The sequence below is a fragment of the Peromyscus eremicus genome, chromosome 9 (genome assembly GCF_949786415.1).
Source record: "Peromyscus eremicus chromosome 9, PerEre_H2_v1, whole genome shotgun sequence".
NCBI classification, from domain to species: Eukaryota; Metazoa; Chordata; class Mammalia; order Rodentia; family Cricetidae; genus Peromyscus; species Peromyscus eremicus.
In genome coordinates, this window is record NC_081425.1 from 88991205 (window position 1) to 89007905 (window position 16701).

Genomic DNA, 16701 nt, shown 5'->3' on the forward strand with positions numbered 1-16701 from the left:
TGAGACTGGCTACTTATTTCCACTTGTAATATCTTGGCTTGCACTCTAATCATTTGCATCTCCAGCATTCATTCTGGGAGCTGGAAGAGTGGCTCAGCCTTGAGAATACTTGTTGTTTTTGCAGAAGACCCGGGATCGATTCACAGCACCCACATGGGAGCTGACAACCATCTGTAAGTCCAGTTCCAGGAGATCTGATGTCCTCTTCTGACCTCTGTGGGCAGTGGGCACACACATGGTGCACAGACAGAATGCAGATAAAACATTCATCCACATAAAATGAACAAGTCTCCAAAAACACAAGCATTTTGCTCACTTTCATGTTGACTGTAATTACTCCAGGAGTCTAATTGTTTATTCTCTCTGTTTTGATGAGTTCTCCTGACTTGTGTTAAAAGCATGTTTACTTTTGAGTTTTTATTTCTATGATCTAACTTATTTTCACTTAGGCCATAGATGGTGACTGGCAAGAGTGTCCCTGGAAGTGAGGGTGTGAAGGAGGGACAGGATACGTTTGAGGCTGGACTCCTCTTTTCTGACACCATCTGCAATACTGCAGACATGGGCACACAGATGCAGCTTTCCCCTCCCAAACAAATATGTTACTTTTCAAGTCAGTGGGGATTACCTTTCGGGGTGTTTGCTCTTCAGAGGTATTAGGTAGAGGCTCTCCCTGAGGACAAACATTAACTTCCGGACTTCCAAAAAGTTTTCGAACCCTCCTCTTTAACCTCTTCTGGCGAGCTGGCTCCGATCGATATAAATACTGTGATGTAGTTTGATCAAGAAACAGACACAGTTTCTTGTCCACAGAAATATATTCTCTGTCATTTATCTTCATTTCTGGGTCTTTAGATATGTTCTGCAATGGAAAGGGTGAGGATTGACTTTTTTGGTTTGGTTCTGAAATTAATATTTTAGTTTTGGGGTGCATGATTTCAAATCTATATATTCTTTAGTAGTCACAGGGCATTGACATGCAAACAGTAGAAACTAAAAATTAACAATGAAATATCTTCAAATATGCTTATCTATTCTCAAATTACTAGGATATCAAGAAGTATAAAATGGTAGCTAGAATAAGAGAAAGTCATGAGCTAAAAATCTTGGCCTTGCTGTTGTCATTTAGACTAAAATTGATTCACTATGTTTTAACAATTCTAAATCTGTATAAGGTGATTATTAATATTAATAGCCCCCTTCATCAATCTTTCTCTTCTTCCAAGGTTGGGAAGTAAAAATGCACATTATTTTCCCTTATATTTTCCTTTTATAAATAAACACTGATTGAATTACTAGTGTTATCTATATCATAGTACCTGCAAAACTTGTTTACAGAAACTCATTTGTCCATTTATTCACATTCAAAAATTATTAAAATGCAACTTATAATTCATGCACACCCTCATGCTAGGACTCTAGGTTACACAATCAGATATCCTAACCTTTATCAACTCACAGCTTTCAAATACCTTTAATATGCATATGCATGTATCTAATTAAACCCTTCTAATGGGGCAAATGTTAGAATATATACATAGATGACATGTAAGTGTATATTATTTTATAATGTAAAAAAAAGAAATTAAAATTTTAATATATGGTACTTGAATCTTCACTTCCAGAACTAATGGCATGGGGAAACACATACTGTTTAACTAGATGAAGACTTTTAAACATACATTTAGTGGAATCATATAAAAACCACAGTGCCACTTTTTCACAATGTAAATTTTGATGAACAGATTACACATGTCTAAATTTCCACAACTTCTTGTTATTCTAAATACAGAAGCAAAGACAGAAATAGAGGAGATGCTCTCATTTATGATCCTAAAATAGGAGTGTCCAAGGGCAGATAAACTTTACCTGCTTTGAAGCTGAAGATAAAGGCACCTGGGAGATTCCCTGATTGCTGAAATAACTAACTGGACCCATTAAAATGTATTTAGGTGTATTATCACCATCATGTTTTAAAATCACTCTAATGTGTGTTTATGTCTGCAAATATCCTTGGTCAAACACCAGACATCTTCTCTTGTGGGAGAATACTGCACTTAGTATTCCTCTCACTATTGTTTCCAGGTCATTTTCTTATTCAGCCACCACTACCTGCAAGGACTTACTGTTCACTCAGAATTTACTTGAGGCCGGTAAACAAACAATGTCCCAAATCAATCTGTGCAGAGGGGCAGGAGATGCACTTCAGATCCAGGACCATGGGGCCAAACAATCCAGCTCTCAGGACAGCAGTTGTCTAATTAGTTCTAAAGGGGTTATAATAACATAGATACTTTACAAACTGGCTGTGGTGACTCTAAGTCACAGCAGGCATTGAGCACATTGTATTGTTTCTGCCTCAAGGTACACTCAACACTATTACTTCCTTGTCTTGGGATTCACCAATTACTTCCTGCATTTTTAAACTATATTCTTACCTGGATAAAGACTTCTGTTTGGTAATGTTGTCCACTTCTAAAGGTAAATGAAAACTGTATAACAATTATAGAAAATTCTAACTATGAAAATGACAACGTTAATGTTTGGTTTACTTCAGCTGTCAGTTTGGCCATTTTTCAGGTATCGCTTTACTATGAAATGTGAAAATCCTTTTAACATTCATATGACAAATCATTTACTAAATATTCTGGATCCTTATTATGACTTCCTGATGTACCTTACATTAGGAATTTTCAAAACATTTGTGCTTCAAGAGTTGATTATGATTGGTGACTGCTTTCCTTACAACTTTTTCTCATGTTGAAGACGTGGGGAGAGTTTAGCCCCTGATTAAAACAACAACACCCCACCATGTACACACAGGGAGAGGGTGAGAGGTAGTTCTTCTACGTACCTTGTTCTGATGACTGTAGTAATGGATGGTTTTCTATCTACATGCTCATGTAGTTAATATTCCCATTTCATCTTTCCTCCTTGCTCTTAAAGCAACACAGCCTTGACTCGTTCATGACAGTGTGTTGGCATTTCATTGAGACTGATGTTCTCTCCTAAGAGGTTGGTTTGGTAGACCATGAAATTGATTTCTGCCTCCAAGCATCCCTCTCTAGCATCCCAGAAGCCACCACATTTTTTTGTATTTTCAAACTACTTTTTAAATAATCCATTGACAAATAAATGCTGAAACCACCACCTGGCTGTTTTTGTGTTCAACCTGCATTTTTGTGTAATGCTGAGTCCTTGTAACTCAAAACCTGTCCCAAAATTTACAGGAGGACAATAATTTCCTTCAGTACCAGGCCTTCGTGAGTACAGTTAAGAGGCTGAGGGGTCACCAACTGGATCAGGCCCTCTGAGTGGGTGAGACAGTTGATTGGCCTGATCTGTTTGGGAGGCCTCCAGGCAGTGGCACCGGGTCCTGTACTCATTGCATGAGTCGGCTGTTTGAAACCTGGGGCCTATGCAGGGTCCCTTGGCTCGGCCTGGGAGGAGGGGACTGGACCTACCTGGACTGAGTCCACCAGGTTGATCTCAGTCTGTGGGGAAGGCTTTGCCCTGGAGGAGATTGGAATCGGGGGCGGGCTGGGGGGGAAGGTGAGGGGGACGGGAGGGGGGAGAACAAGGGAATCTGTGGCTGATATGTAGAACTGAATTGTATTGCAAAATAAAAATTAAAAAAAAATTAAAAAAAAAAGAGATCCAGATTCCAGGAGCTGTTGTTAGTAAACTCCAAGACGACAGCTTCATTTTATCTTCCACTTTGAAATTCACTACTGCTGAGGATCTGGTACACTGGCCTTTGAACGTACTCTTCAGAATCATGTAGAAAGGGTCACTGTTGAATGAAAGCCCAAGAGAGCCTTGAACCTAGCCTTTCCTTTGCTCCCAGTCTTTTCAGCAGCTAACTCACCCCAAAATCATGAGTTCAGTGATGTCTAATGTTGTGTGTGTGTATGTATGTACATGTGTGTGTGTGTGTCTATGTATGTGTTTGTGCCTCTATGTGTTGGTTGTGTGAGATTTCCAGCTTGTTCTTGTATGTGACCCCCAGGCTAGCTCTCTGGGGGAACTTCCAGGGATTTCCTATCTTCATCTCCAGTCTCTCAGTAGACTCCTTCAGACACAGATGCACCCTAGCATGAATATCAGTTCTTATGTTGCTTCCCGATACTCAAGCTTGCTTCCTTACAAACAAGTGGTAAATTTTCTAATGACTGAACCAAATCATAACCCTATATGTTTGGCATGATTTCACACTGTTTCAGGTGTTAGAAGTTTCCCCATATGCTTAAAAATTATAGCCTCTACCAATTTTCATGAAGCTTGTAATTAAAAAAGAAATAAATGTAGACACAATTGGCTAAATAGGCCTGCCTCCCAACATGATGTCCTAAGTTCAAAATCCAGAACATAAATGGTAGAAGGAAAGAAGCAACTCCCTGAATTGGTCCTCTCATCTACACACACACACACACACACACACACACACACACACACACACACACTGACACACAACCACACACTGGTGTTCATAAAAGGAGTTCATCATTTCTGACACTGAAGCAAAGGGAATCCTCAACAGACTACCAACATTCTTGTACATAAACACTAAACCTCGACACAAGCTCCTTAATCCTCTTAACCACTGTCCAAACTGAGAATTAAATTACCCATTCTTTTAAAAACTGTCCTGTTGCAAGACTGTCTGTCTTCAAGGACATCTCAGCCTATTTCTTTCTCACTGACTCATCAGCTGAGGGGCACACTTACCTAGACAGAACCACAGCTTGGATATCACCATTGTGTTTAAGGACACATAATACAAATCACATTCACTCTCATTGCATCCACAGTATGGCTTTGACCTTGTTACCTTTGGTGTGTCCTTTTTCTTTTTCACTCTCTCCTATAATTCCCCCTTTACTATCCTAACACCCACCATCCTTCCTATGAGACACTCTACCAAGAACCATCAGCACACAATCACCTACTGGTCAAGTACAAAGACTCAACATAAACTCACAACACCCTGCATTTCTTGCAAGCCAACACCTGTCAAGACATCTTGAAATGCATGATGAGCAATCACACACTACTGCCCCTATACCCAGACTACGATTCAGGCCACAGGCTCTGTTCTTCATGAAGCAGAACAGCCTGTGTCCCCATCTCACTCCCACCTAGGCATCAAGTTCTGCCTCTCAGATGCACTCAGCAAAGTTAGTTTGTGCATGAGGACACCAAAGAGGTCATCCTCCTGTCCCTAAGGAAAGCTGGGCTGAACACAGTGGCTTCAAGTCAGTCAACAGAGAACTAGGCATAATGACTACCTGCTGTTCAAATCATTATTAGTATAATGGTCCAAGATTCAATGCAGTTCATTCCTCTAACAGGTCATCATCTGTAGCTGAATGGTCAGTTTCTCCACCTTGTTCATCTCCAGATCCTGCTCAGTGAGGGTTGAGTTGAAATGATGCCTTTCCAGTCATTCCTGGAGGTAGATTAAAAAAGAGTATTTACATAATTGAATGTCATAGGGCAAAGAGAGGTAATGCTAAGTTTAGGGTAAAAGGGCCAAGGAAAGAACTTGACCATGAAGGCCCTGAGATCAGGGCCATGGAAAGAATATTTTGACCTTGACTTGATTCCAAGCCCATGACCAGTTCCAGGAATAAGAATCTTATCAATCTCTGAGCTTGCCCCCTAATCAGTTCACAAAAGCCTCATCAAATCCAGGCCAAACTGGAAAGCTCCACACTCCCAAGAAACCCCTTGTATAGACTGCCTTCTGCTCAGTTCCCTGTGGCTTTTCACCAAAGCAGATGAGCCACCTTCTTGGGGTTTCCATCTCAATAATTATCTTGTTTGAGTTATGTTGTGTGGTGTGACTTTGTGGTATTTCTTGTCTCCTGATATCCATGATACCTTTCAGAGTAGAGCTGTAACACTTGCATTGGGAAACCTCCCCCTACCAGAGCAGAGCTGTTAAATTTGTACTGGGGAAACTTTGCCTGCTCGGCCAGAGCTGTAACACTTCTGTTGGGGAAGCCTTCCCCCTAAAGTTGTAATACTTACACTAAGTACCAAGTAGAGGCCTGGGGAAGAAGTGCTTGGAACCTTAGTAGCTCTGAAAGAACAGGGCAGCTATCTTCAAGCTGGGGCACATAAGCCACATCTGGGTCCCCCACCACAATGGCTAGATATGTGCCTCAACACCCACTGCAGTCCCATGGGCCCTGGAAGCCATGCTGGTTTGGAGTACAACCTCAGTTCATATCTGATGTGGTACAGGAAATCCTGGAGTCCATAGTGCTTAGTACCACCAAGCCTTGACCATCTGTGTCTACTACCAAGAGGAATTGAATGGCTGGAACCTTGGTGAATGCCCAAGGGAGTTAATCTACCTGTTAATAGCATCAGATATCCATAGAACATAAAGGAATCTGCTGAGGGTGAATTTCAGTAACATTCTATCCTGACAGGGATTGCTCATCTATCATTCTGTGCCTCTTGATGCCCTGTTTCCACTCTGAATGAAATTAAGGAACTCCCCCAGCACAGTAGCTGCAGATTTGATAATTTCTGGATCTCTGTCAAACTAACCCCAGAAATCCTCTGTGTCTGCTATTTAGGAACCTAGAGAAGCAGCATAGCCCCATTGTTTCCCAAAGTATCCCAGCAGCTGAGCCCCATTACTGAAGGCCCAGCTCAAGTCCTACCTCCTCCAGGAAGCTCCCCATTCCCTACACAAAACTCACTGTACCTTCCCCTGGAACATTTATTTCTTGATGTTTTATCCTGAGACAGATGACCAGCTTCCTTCTGCCTCTCTCTCTTCTCTAGGCTGTCCATTCTCTCTCCCAAGTAGCTTTCTCAGTCTCACCAATATGTCTTTGTGAATCCCAGAGGCACTGTACAAATGCCCCAAATGGCAGTTGGTGTTGCCTCAACAGTGGTGACATCAAGAGGATGCTCAGGGCTCTCCAGGGTAGAATAGAATGTTCAGGGAAGGTACTGTTAGGGTCACTGCCAACAGCCTTCATCTACGTGCCATTGAGCTCTTCCCTAATTAACCAATAGTTGCTCTTTCCAGGAGCATTCCCATGGACACAGGGGATGCCATTCTGCACCTCCTCCTCACAAAACCAGAGATCTCTCTCTGCCTCATTAGAACCTTTTCATTACTTATCTGTAGAGAGTTCAAGACTCACTTTTCAAAAACAGCCCAGGGAATGGCTCTTCCCTTCCTAAGATCTCTGATCAATTAGATGAGAAATAAAAGTTTCTAGGAAATGAGGTTAGGAAGTGTACTTGTTGGACCCCAGAACAAATGAGTGACATGAGGTGTACTGTGTCCTTTTAGATGGTGTATTACACTGACAAGCCATATTAGCCAAGGTTAGCTCTCTCAGAAATACCCGATTCCAAAAGCCAAGGGACAGGACCTGCCCTACACAGTGCTTCATCTCAGGCAAACCTGACACACAGAAGTATACACATTCAGGAAGTGACTGGAAGATGAGACTCTGCCCTAGCAGGATCTAAAAGCCCAGTGGAGTTTCACCCCACTCCGTGGCTTTCAATTCACCCACCGCTTTATAGGTAGGGGGTGTCTCAGAGGTCAGCTGCTTCTTCTGACTCCCTGCACAAAACAATCTCCTTGGGCTGATTCACAGTTGTACAGAATGCAACTTGGCTTCAGAGTCTTCAGTCCTCTTTTGTCAGAGCCAGAGGAAAACTGGTACTATCCACAAGCACTTAGGGAATGGGGGGGGGCTGTGCCCAAGTCACTTCCTGGATGCTTCAGACCTTCATATTGATGGAAATGTCATGCAGGACAAAACTTAGTCATCAGATTCACCAACACTTCCTCACCTGTGCTGTCAGGAAAGGGACTGTCTCTGTCCTAATACACTGCCTCTAAAAGCTCTCAGGCTACACTGGAGATCTGGGTGCCACTCATGCAGCTGGGACCTCAGACACCTTAGGACTCACTGGCAGACAGCAATGCTTGGTGACTCCTGCCCTGCTAGTGGTTGTGATATAAAGTATGAGAACCTCAGGCTTTGCCAGGGCAGTTTCCCTCTCCCTGTTTTTAGTGCAACAATTCTTAAAGGAATGGAGTGGGGATGAAGATCAGTGATGGTACTAAAATAGCTCCCCTGATTCCTTCTTCACTCCAAGGGAAAGCAGAAGACCTCCAGCACAGCAGTCTGTAAGCTCCTGGCTGTGCCAAACTAAACATCAGAAATCCTTGCCTCTGGGTCTACTCTTTAGGAACCCAAAGAAGGATAGGCCCATTACTTCCCAGAGGAGCTGCTGAGCCCTTTTCCTGGGAGGTCCATGTCAAGTCCAACTCCTCCAGGAAGCTCCCAAACCCCTGTCGAGGAATCACAGTGCCTTCCCCTAGAACATTGATTTCTTGCTGTTTTACACTGAGACCAAAGCCCACCTTCCTTTGGTGTCTCTCTGGTATCTCTGTGCTTTCCATTCTCTCTCTCTAGTAGCCAGCTCAGTCTTTTCAACATGTCTTTGGTTGAAACACATAGGCACTGGACAAATGCCCCAAGGGTCATTGGTACCTGCACAGCACTGGTAATATCAGAGATGATGCCAGAGCTCTCCAAGATACTAGAGACTGTCTGGGGAAGTAATTGCTAATGTCACACCTTACAGTCCTCACCTCCCTGCTAACTATCTCACACCAAACTGACCTGCAGCCAAGGTGCCCTTTCCAGGAGCCTCTCCATTATCATAGCAGAAGGATAAGAGATAAAGTGTCACCAGCTAGACACAGATGGAGCACTGAGTTCAACCAGATCCTGCCCCCTCAGTGAGCTGAAATGAGATGGAGGGCAGGAAGGCTGCAGGGGATGCTGGGACTGCTGCTCACCTGTGCTCTCTGAGGACTTTTGAGGCCCGTGATGCCTTTCAGGTAGAGAATGGGCATCAGGCAAGACTGTGTCTTCTCCAGCACAGCATCCAGGTACCAGAAGTGGTCCTAATGACTCCAGCTATAATCTTTATTTTCCCAATCCCCTGGCACCTCCACAAAAGTAGCTTGTCACTGAAGAGGGAACTACTTCTCCAGTTTTATAAAGCAGCCAGAGGGAGGTTTACAAACTCTCTATGATGCCCCTGAAAGTGGTGGCAGGTGGGAGCATGATTATGCTGGACTCAGGTCTGCCACCATGGTGAGCAAGATAGAAGCTGCACTCCTCTTCCCTGCAGACCCAAGCACAGAAATATGACCAGAATATTCTGCTAAAGGTCTAAGTCCCTGTACTCTTGCTGTGAAGAGACACCATGACCAAGGCAACTCTGATAAAAAAAGAGGATTTAATTGTGGGCTTGCTTACAGATTCAGAGATTTACTCCATTACGGTCATGGTGGCACCAATGCTGCTGCAGCAGTAACTGAGAGCTACGTCCTGATCTGCCAAGAGAGAACTGGACTACCCCTGGCTTCTGAAACCTCAAAGCCCAACCCCCAGTGACACACTTCCTCCAAAAATGCCACACATCCTAATCCTTCTCAAATGATGCCACTCCCTGATGACTAAGCATTCAGATATGGGAGCCTATGGGGACCATTCTTATTTAAACCACCACAATACCCCTGTTCCCAATGCAAGATAGATCTCATCCTCAGCATAAGTCACTAGGCATCCCTGGATGGCTCAGATGTCTTATGCATAAAATAGAATGATAATCCTGAACACAAATCTTGTAGGAGAAAGATGTCTTCGATTTTTTGGGAGCCACCCGGTACTTCCCCACTCCCTGGTCCCCTCTAACCTATGTTCAGCTGCCATATAACACACATCCTCTTACTTTGAGCATTCCAGAGATCTGGTTACTTTCCTTTTTATTTCTTCAAGGAACCTGGCCTCCAGGCAGGTAATATGCTTACTATTGAAGGTGGTGCAAGTGTTACAGCTCTGGAGGGAAAGGTATCCCGACTTGCAGGGTAGTCAGGCAATGCCTGCAAGTGTTATAGCTCTGGAGGGAGTGGTATCCTGACTTGTCAGGAAGTCAGGCCACACCAGCAATTGTTACAGCTCTGGAGGGAAAGGTATCCTGACTTGTAGGGTAGTCAGGCTATGCCTGCAAGTGTTACAGCTCTAGAGGGAATGGTATCCTGACTTGTCAGGAAGTCAGGCCATACCGGGAATTGTTACAGCTCTAGAGGGAAAGGTATCCTGACTTGTAGTAAGGCTATACTTACAGCTTGGAAGGGAGGAATCCTAGATACCTATAGCTGTGAGGAGAAAGTATACTGACTTGTTGGAAAGTCAAGGTATAATTGAAGCTGGGATGCAGTGGGAGATGGTCTCCAGATAGGATGTAGCAATGCTACTTCCCTCTGAGAGAGAGTCATTACAGATGAGTTCTGCTCTGCCCCTTCCCCCTCAAGAGAGCTTCCCAGCAGAGGTATCCTTTTCTTCTGCTGCTCTGCTCCAGATATGGTGATATTTTATTTGTACTGAAATGTGATTTTATTTGTATGTTAATAAATAAAGTTGCCTGGGGGTCAGAACTAATAGCAAGCCATCACAGAAGCTGAGCGGTTGTGGTGCACGCCTTTAATCCCAGCACTTGGAAGGCAGAGCTAGGTAGATCTCTGTGTGTTCAAGGATACAGCCAGCATTGGAGAAACACGTCTTTAATCTCAATACCAACCATAGAAGATTTGGAGGTCTGTACAGCCAGGCAGTGACTAGGAGGTCATGTCGTTGGGTTTACAACCAATGAGGAGGCAGAACAGAAACTCTATAAAAAAAGACAGACACAGGAAGTGGGTCTCTTTCAGAGAGGTAGGACCACTGCGATAGTGAAGGGTAAGTTGTTTAGCTCTTAGCTATTGCTCTGACCTCTTGGCTTTTATCTCTGTATTGGCTCTGTGTTTCTTTTTTTTGTTTGTTTGTTTTTTTGTTTTTTTTTCCGAGACAGGGTTTCTCTGTGTAGTTTTGCGCCTTTCCTGGAACTCACTTGGTAGTCCAGGCTGGCCTCGAACTCACAGAGATCCTCCTGGCTCTGCCTCCCGAGTGCTGGGATTAAAGGCGTGTGCCACCACCGCCTAGCTGGCTCTGTGTTTCTTAATTAATAAGACGGTTGGTTACTTCTACACCCCTATGGAAATGTCCCAGCAGAGATATCCTTTTGTTTTCATCTCTGGCCCAAGGTGTTACTTCTGGTTTGCTCTGCAAAAGAAGAACCCCTCCCAGAAATGTAGCAATATGCTCAGGCTCTGACATAAAGTTATTAATTCTGCCAACTACCAAGGGAGCTTCCCAGCAGAAATATCTGTTTCTTCTTCTGCACTGCTCTGCTCTGCTCCCAAAGGAGCTTCCCAGCAATCAAAAGATCTTCACCTAAAAATCTTTTAAGAAAGAGATTTGTTTTTGAAGGTGGAATCCAAGAGAAGAGCTGCTTCTGCAAGGTTGGAGAAGAACAGCTGATAAATGAACAGACATAGGTGCTTAGGTATGGAGTTTTTTTTCAGGGAGAAGATATTTCTGCTCAGGGATTGGTTGGTTCCTGCTCAGGGATTGGTTGGTTTAGTTGGTCAAGGACAGAGTTGGCTCTGATTTCAGGGCCAAAGTGTATTTCTTTCACTGACCCTTTTTAGACTTTTGGCTCTAATTTCAGGGCCAGGGTGTATTTCTTTGACTGGCTCTGGTTCCAGGGACAAAGTGTGTTTCTTTGGCTGTAGTTTCAGGGTCAGGGTGTGTTTCTTTGGTTCTGGTTACAGTACTAAAGTGATTCTTTTACTGGCTTGGCTTTCAGGACTAGGGTGTGTTTCTTTCACTGGCTCTGGTTTCAGGGCCAGGGTGGGTTTTTTGGGTGACCATTTTACCCTACACCCAAGCTTCTCCAGATGGCTCTACACAACCAGTCTTGGTCCTGGCACTCCTCTCTACAAATTGGCCAAAAAAGCAAGCTCTTGAGAGTTATGGGAAATTTTGGCTATTTGAGTTTATTCCAATGATGAGAAGGAAGACGGCTCAGAGCAGGCACATGCACACAGAAATGAGTGACCCTGGGAACTTTCCAACAACAATATGGTAGCAGTTGTTTGGGAAAAGAGTGCTATCATCCCATGTCATTTGATTTCTCTGGTTTCAAGGACTGTGAACTGTACCTGCTCTCTAAGCTTCCTTTATTCATGCAGGCAGCTTCTCTCTCCTGCAGTGACATCTATGACAGACTGTCACAGCATTACGAAAGTTGATAACCACTGCCACAGAGGGTGTTGTTGACATGCAGATTCCTGGGCTTTGGCCTAGAATCTATGGCCAGGCTAATAGATAATAAGCCTTCTCTGCACACTGTTCAATTTATCAGTAAGATTCCATTGAACCAGGACCCCATGAAGTCCCTCTAGGAAGTGTCCAGTTGCTTATGACTACATGTAAGCTAGAGGAATATCCCTAGCTTATACCTGTAGCTGAAGATTTCCTGTGTCCCAGCCTGCCAGAGGTCATGACAAATCTCTCTCACCTGCCAGTCCCACAGCCACTGGGACCCAAGTAAACACACAGAGGCTTACATTATTTATGAACTGTATGGCCATTAGCTCAAGTTTATTACTGACTAGCTCTTACACTTAAATTAACCCATAATTCTTATTTATGTTTACCCACATGGCTTGGTATCTTTTCTCAGTTCTGTCCTCACATCTTGCTTCTCATAGAGGCGGCTGCAAAGTCTCCTGACTCAGCCTTCCTGTTCCCAGAATGCTCCTCTTTCTTTGTCCCCCCTATACTGTACTTCCTGCCTGGCTACTGGCCAATCAGCATTTTATTTATCAACCAAATCACATTTACAGCATACAGAAAGACATCTCCAGCATATACCTAAGGCTTTCATGTCCAGAGGTCCAGTAATTGTTTCCAAGGCCTTGGCTCTGCTGGGTGGCTAGGGAGGGTTCTGCCTGCTGCAGAAAATCCAGGCTGGTCTATCAAATAAGAGGCTTCAACTCCCCAACTGCTACATGTTCTGGGAGACAGAACCTGAGAGCACACAGGGCCAATTCAGGCCATGTTTCCACATATTGTTCCATCAGCTCTCTCCACTGTGAAGACAGGCTGTTCTTCATTTTTATTTATATTATTGTCTTAGGGAGGGTCTCTTGTCACCCAAGGTTGCCTCAGACTCCTGATTGTTCTGTCAGTACTTCCCTGGTGCTGGGATCAGTGGCATGTCACCATACCACAATGCCTGGTAGCTCATCTTTATAGGATGTTCTCTTCAGTGTTACCCCTTCGGGCCTGCTGACACTTATAACCTCCCATAATTGTCAGCTGAATTTTACTATTAAGGGAAGAAAAAGACAGATTGTTAACAGCTAACAATAATATTAATAGAGCTGGGCGGTGGTGGCGCACGCCTTTAATCCCAGCACTCGGGAGGCAAAAGCCAGGCAGATCGCTGTGAGTTCAAGGCCAGCCTGGTCTCCAAAGCAAGTTCCAGGAAAGGCGCAAAGCTACACAGAGAAACCCTGTCTTGAAAAACCAAAATAATAATAATAATAATAATAATAATAATATTAATAGAATGCAGTAAGTGCTAAATGGTAGTGGAATGTGACAGAGACAGCAGGGAAGGAAGGGGGAAAGACATTGTCTCCCCTCTAGTGTCACAACATTGTCAATGGTTTCTCACTGAGGGTCTCTATCCATTTAGAAAACATCAGAGATGTGTGTGTGTGTGTGTGTGTGTGTGTGTGTGTGTGCACGCTCATTGTCACGCACAGAACCAAGTCTTCATCCTTGCTCTATGTGAAACAAACCTTCCAGAACATCCAAAGCCTTTGTGGTCCCCCCCCCCCAGCATCATTCTGGCAGGCTCATGTTCTTTCATCCAACATTTGTTTAGAAATCTCGACAGAAACATGGCTTTTCTTCATCATTTCCCCAGAAATGTCTGTGTCACTTGACAAGACTAGGTTGAGAGTTGCCAGGTATGGAATTCTGTTCTCAAAACTTTAATACACTTATTCATCTGTATATTTATATATGTGTTTGCATACATGTGCCAGAGCATGGTTGTGGGTCAATGGACAAGTTTCAGCCATTAGTTCTCTATCTCACCATGTTCATCCCAGGGTCATACTCAAGAGTGCTAATTCTGTGAATTCCTTGGCTCTGGGTGGTGTATAGACTGCTCACAGCTAAGAGGAATGTGGATAACAACAGAAGGCAATGATAGTGACCTGGACCAAATTTGAATCATTCATAACATGTCATCCTCATTAGAGGAGTCTGTTAGCGTCAGTGAGGCATGGGCAAGCCATAGAGACTGTCTTGACATTCACAACAGTGTATGGGCTCTTGGAGAGAATAAGAAAGAGACAATAAATGTTAGTGAGGCATCTCTAGAAGATGTGTTGGGGCATTTGGGGAGTAACAAAGGTTAGCAAATCTACAAATTCAAGATGACCACATTCTCTTAATCTGTTTTTCTCATAATGATTTGATATTGGCCTTCTTTATTTCTATGGTTCCTTATTGCCAAACTAAAATAAGAAAAAGTCCAAAATCACTTGAATGGAACACGTAGTAATATATTGATATGAGTGCATCATATGAAGATATTCTAGCATAAATGAGAAATGGGAAGAAAGTTGTCTTAATTTCAGTGGGTCAAGACCTGGCACCCCCTTCTACATGCAACTCAGAGAACAATTTCTGGCAGATTTTTTTATTCTTTCTATCAATAAGGTGGGTCCCAGGGATATAAATGCATGTCTCCAGGCTTGTCTACATTACCTTTACCTGCTTAGACATTTTCCAGTCCATCATCAAAGCCACAGATTTTAATAAGCTACATATCTCTGTATATGGTCTCTGTGTATATCTATCCTACTTTGGAAATATTTATCCTCAAAATGAATGTTTGTCACAGTTAACAAAGGGCAAGAATCGGAGTTGGGAGAATTTTAAAGCTTCTACGATAACTAACAGTTTGATGTATTTCACTTCATAGGATGTAACAGGGTGAATATTCCATCCCTGTTATAAATAATGTACTAATTTTGAACCTAACATATTGCACGTGCTAGGGAAGTATTCTGTCTCCAAGTTATATTTCTGGCTTGTAACTCCATTCATCTGCTACAGCTACTACAGGGCAGACATCAAGATGAGCTTTAACTGTCTATTTGGCCCCCATAAGAATGGCCATGTGAGTAGCTGCCAGAATGCTTTGAAGACTAGGCATGCTTATCTGAGATAGAAGAAGCGCCCCAGTACACATTACACACTCTACACAGTTTAGTCTGAGAATGGTTCATAGTAAACTGTTATCTCCCTCCACAAATGCAAGAAGAAGAAACCGTGTTAATCTATCTGTAGCATTTATCAAAAGAACCAAAGATATGTTGAGGATTCACAAGGAAGTAAGGCATTAGTGAACACAGACTCCTTCCCAATAATGGAAAGATGGACAGGGAGACACATGCCACAGTTCAGTGATTGGTAGTGTAGGATGAATGAAGTCTCAGCTGGTTCCAGTGTGTCTACAGGTATTATGTCAGAGTCAGTGAAGAATGAGAAAGTGACCAATGAAAGGGAGGAACTGAAATGAACCACCTGCTTCTCTGGCTTTAGAGATCTTAAAAGCTATGGTTTGAGAGAAACAGACTTGAATTTACAAGGATAATTGCTTCATATATTAACTCTCTGACTTACTGTGAGTCTCAGGTCAGATCCATTCCAGGAGAACTTCAGAAGGATAAAGCCCACATCTGAAAGAAACTTTTCCTCAATACACTGTGACTTCTGCTGTGGTGAAAGAGTAGCATCAACCATCCCTCTCCCTTTCAGGCCTTGCAGAGACACACTCTCTGCCAGAGGGATGTGGCTTTTGCTGTAGATACCATCCACCCAGACAAATGTGAAGTTTCCACTTAACACTGCTTAGCTGGTGCATCACAGGTATATCTTACCCCATCTCCATCCCAGGTGGGTCTTAAAAGTCTGCATTTCATCTGATGGGCCTACTCTGCATTATCATCTAAATGAGAGGTGACATAACTGCTCCAACTCTGACTTAAGAGATGCTGAGTGATGATCCTGAGCCCGGGAGCACTCTGCTTGAATGCATGGCATCCCAAGTAATCTCTCATACCTACCTCATGGTCCTGTCCCTACAGTTCTCCAGAAATATCTCTTTTCGGTTAGGTGTAATCCAGTGCAACTAATACACTAGAGAGGCTAGAAAGACAAAAGTCAAGTGCAGGAGCTGGAGAGATCACTCATCATTTAAGAGGATGTGTAGCTCTCCCAGAGGACCCAGAAATCAGCTAACAATCTTCTGTGACTGCAGTTCCATGGAGAATCCATTACCCTTTCTGGCTTCAAGGCAAACTGATTGCTTGTGGTGCATAGAAAGCAGGCAAAATGCCCATATTCATAAATATAAGTAAATGAATCTCCAAAAAATTCCATGCAAAATGAATAGTCAAGGCAACAGCACATTAAAAAGACCACATCTCAATATGTCTTAGAAGGTTACTACCCCTGCATTGCCACTGTCACTGGTGCTGTATTTCAGGAAAAGAAAGGCAGACAGCTATAGGTTTCCTCATTTCTTCTATACTCCTGTAACAAATGTTCTCACGTCCTGAGATGCATTAGAAAACATAGGTGTATTTCTGAAAAATCTGATATGAATGATCACGTCATGAACATGTGTGTACCTATTCTCCGTTTTTTGAAGTAGCTAGACATGTGAAGT

At 43.2% G+C, this 16701-nt stretch overlaps 1 protein-coding gene and 1 long non-coding RNA gene across 5 annotated transcripts in view; one reads left to right on the forward strand and one right to left on the reverse strand.

Moving 5' to 3' along the window:
• The window catches only part of LOC131919654 (disks large homolog 5-like), a 406205-nt gene that overhangs the window by 335272 nt on the left and 54232 nt on the right, over positions 1-16701 (forward strand). The window lies entirely within an intron of this gene.
• LOC131919668 (uncharacterized) lies at positions 44-6963 on the reverse strand. 3 transcript variants are annotated; one of them, XR_009381345.1, is made up of 5 exons: positions 6722-6963; positions 5289-5449; positions 2855-3008; positions 2127-2267; positions 45-862 (listed from the first exon to the last, which is right to left on the reverse strand). It is a non-coding gene; the product is annotated as an uncharacterized LOC131919668 (long non-coding RNA). The 3 variants fall into 3 exon arrangements; XR_009381347.1 differs by lacking the exon at positions 2127-2267 and having other exon boundaries at positions 44-862; XR_009381346.1 differs by lacking the exons at positions 2127-2267; positions 2855-3008 and having other exon boundaries at positions 70-862.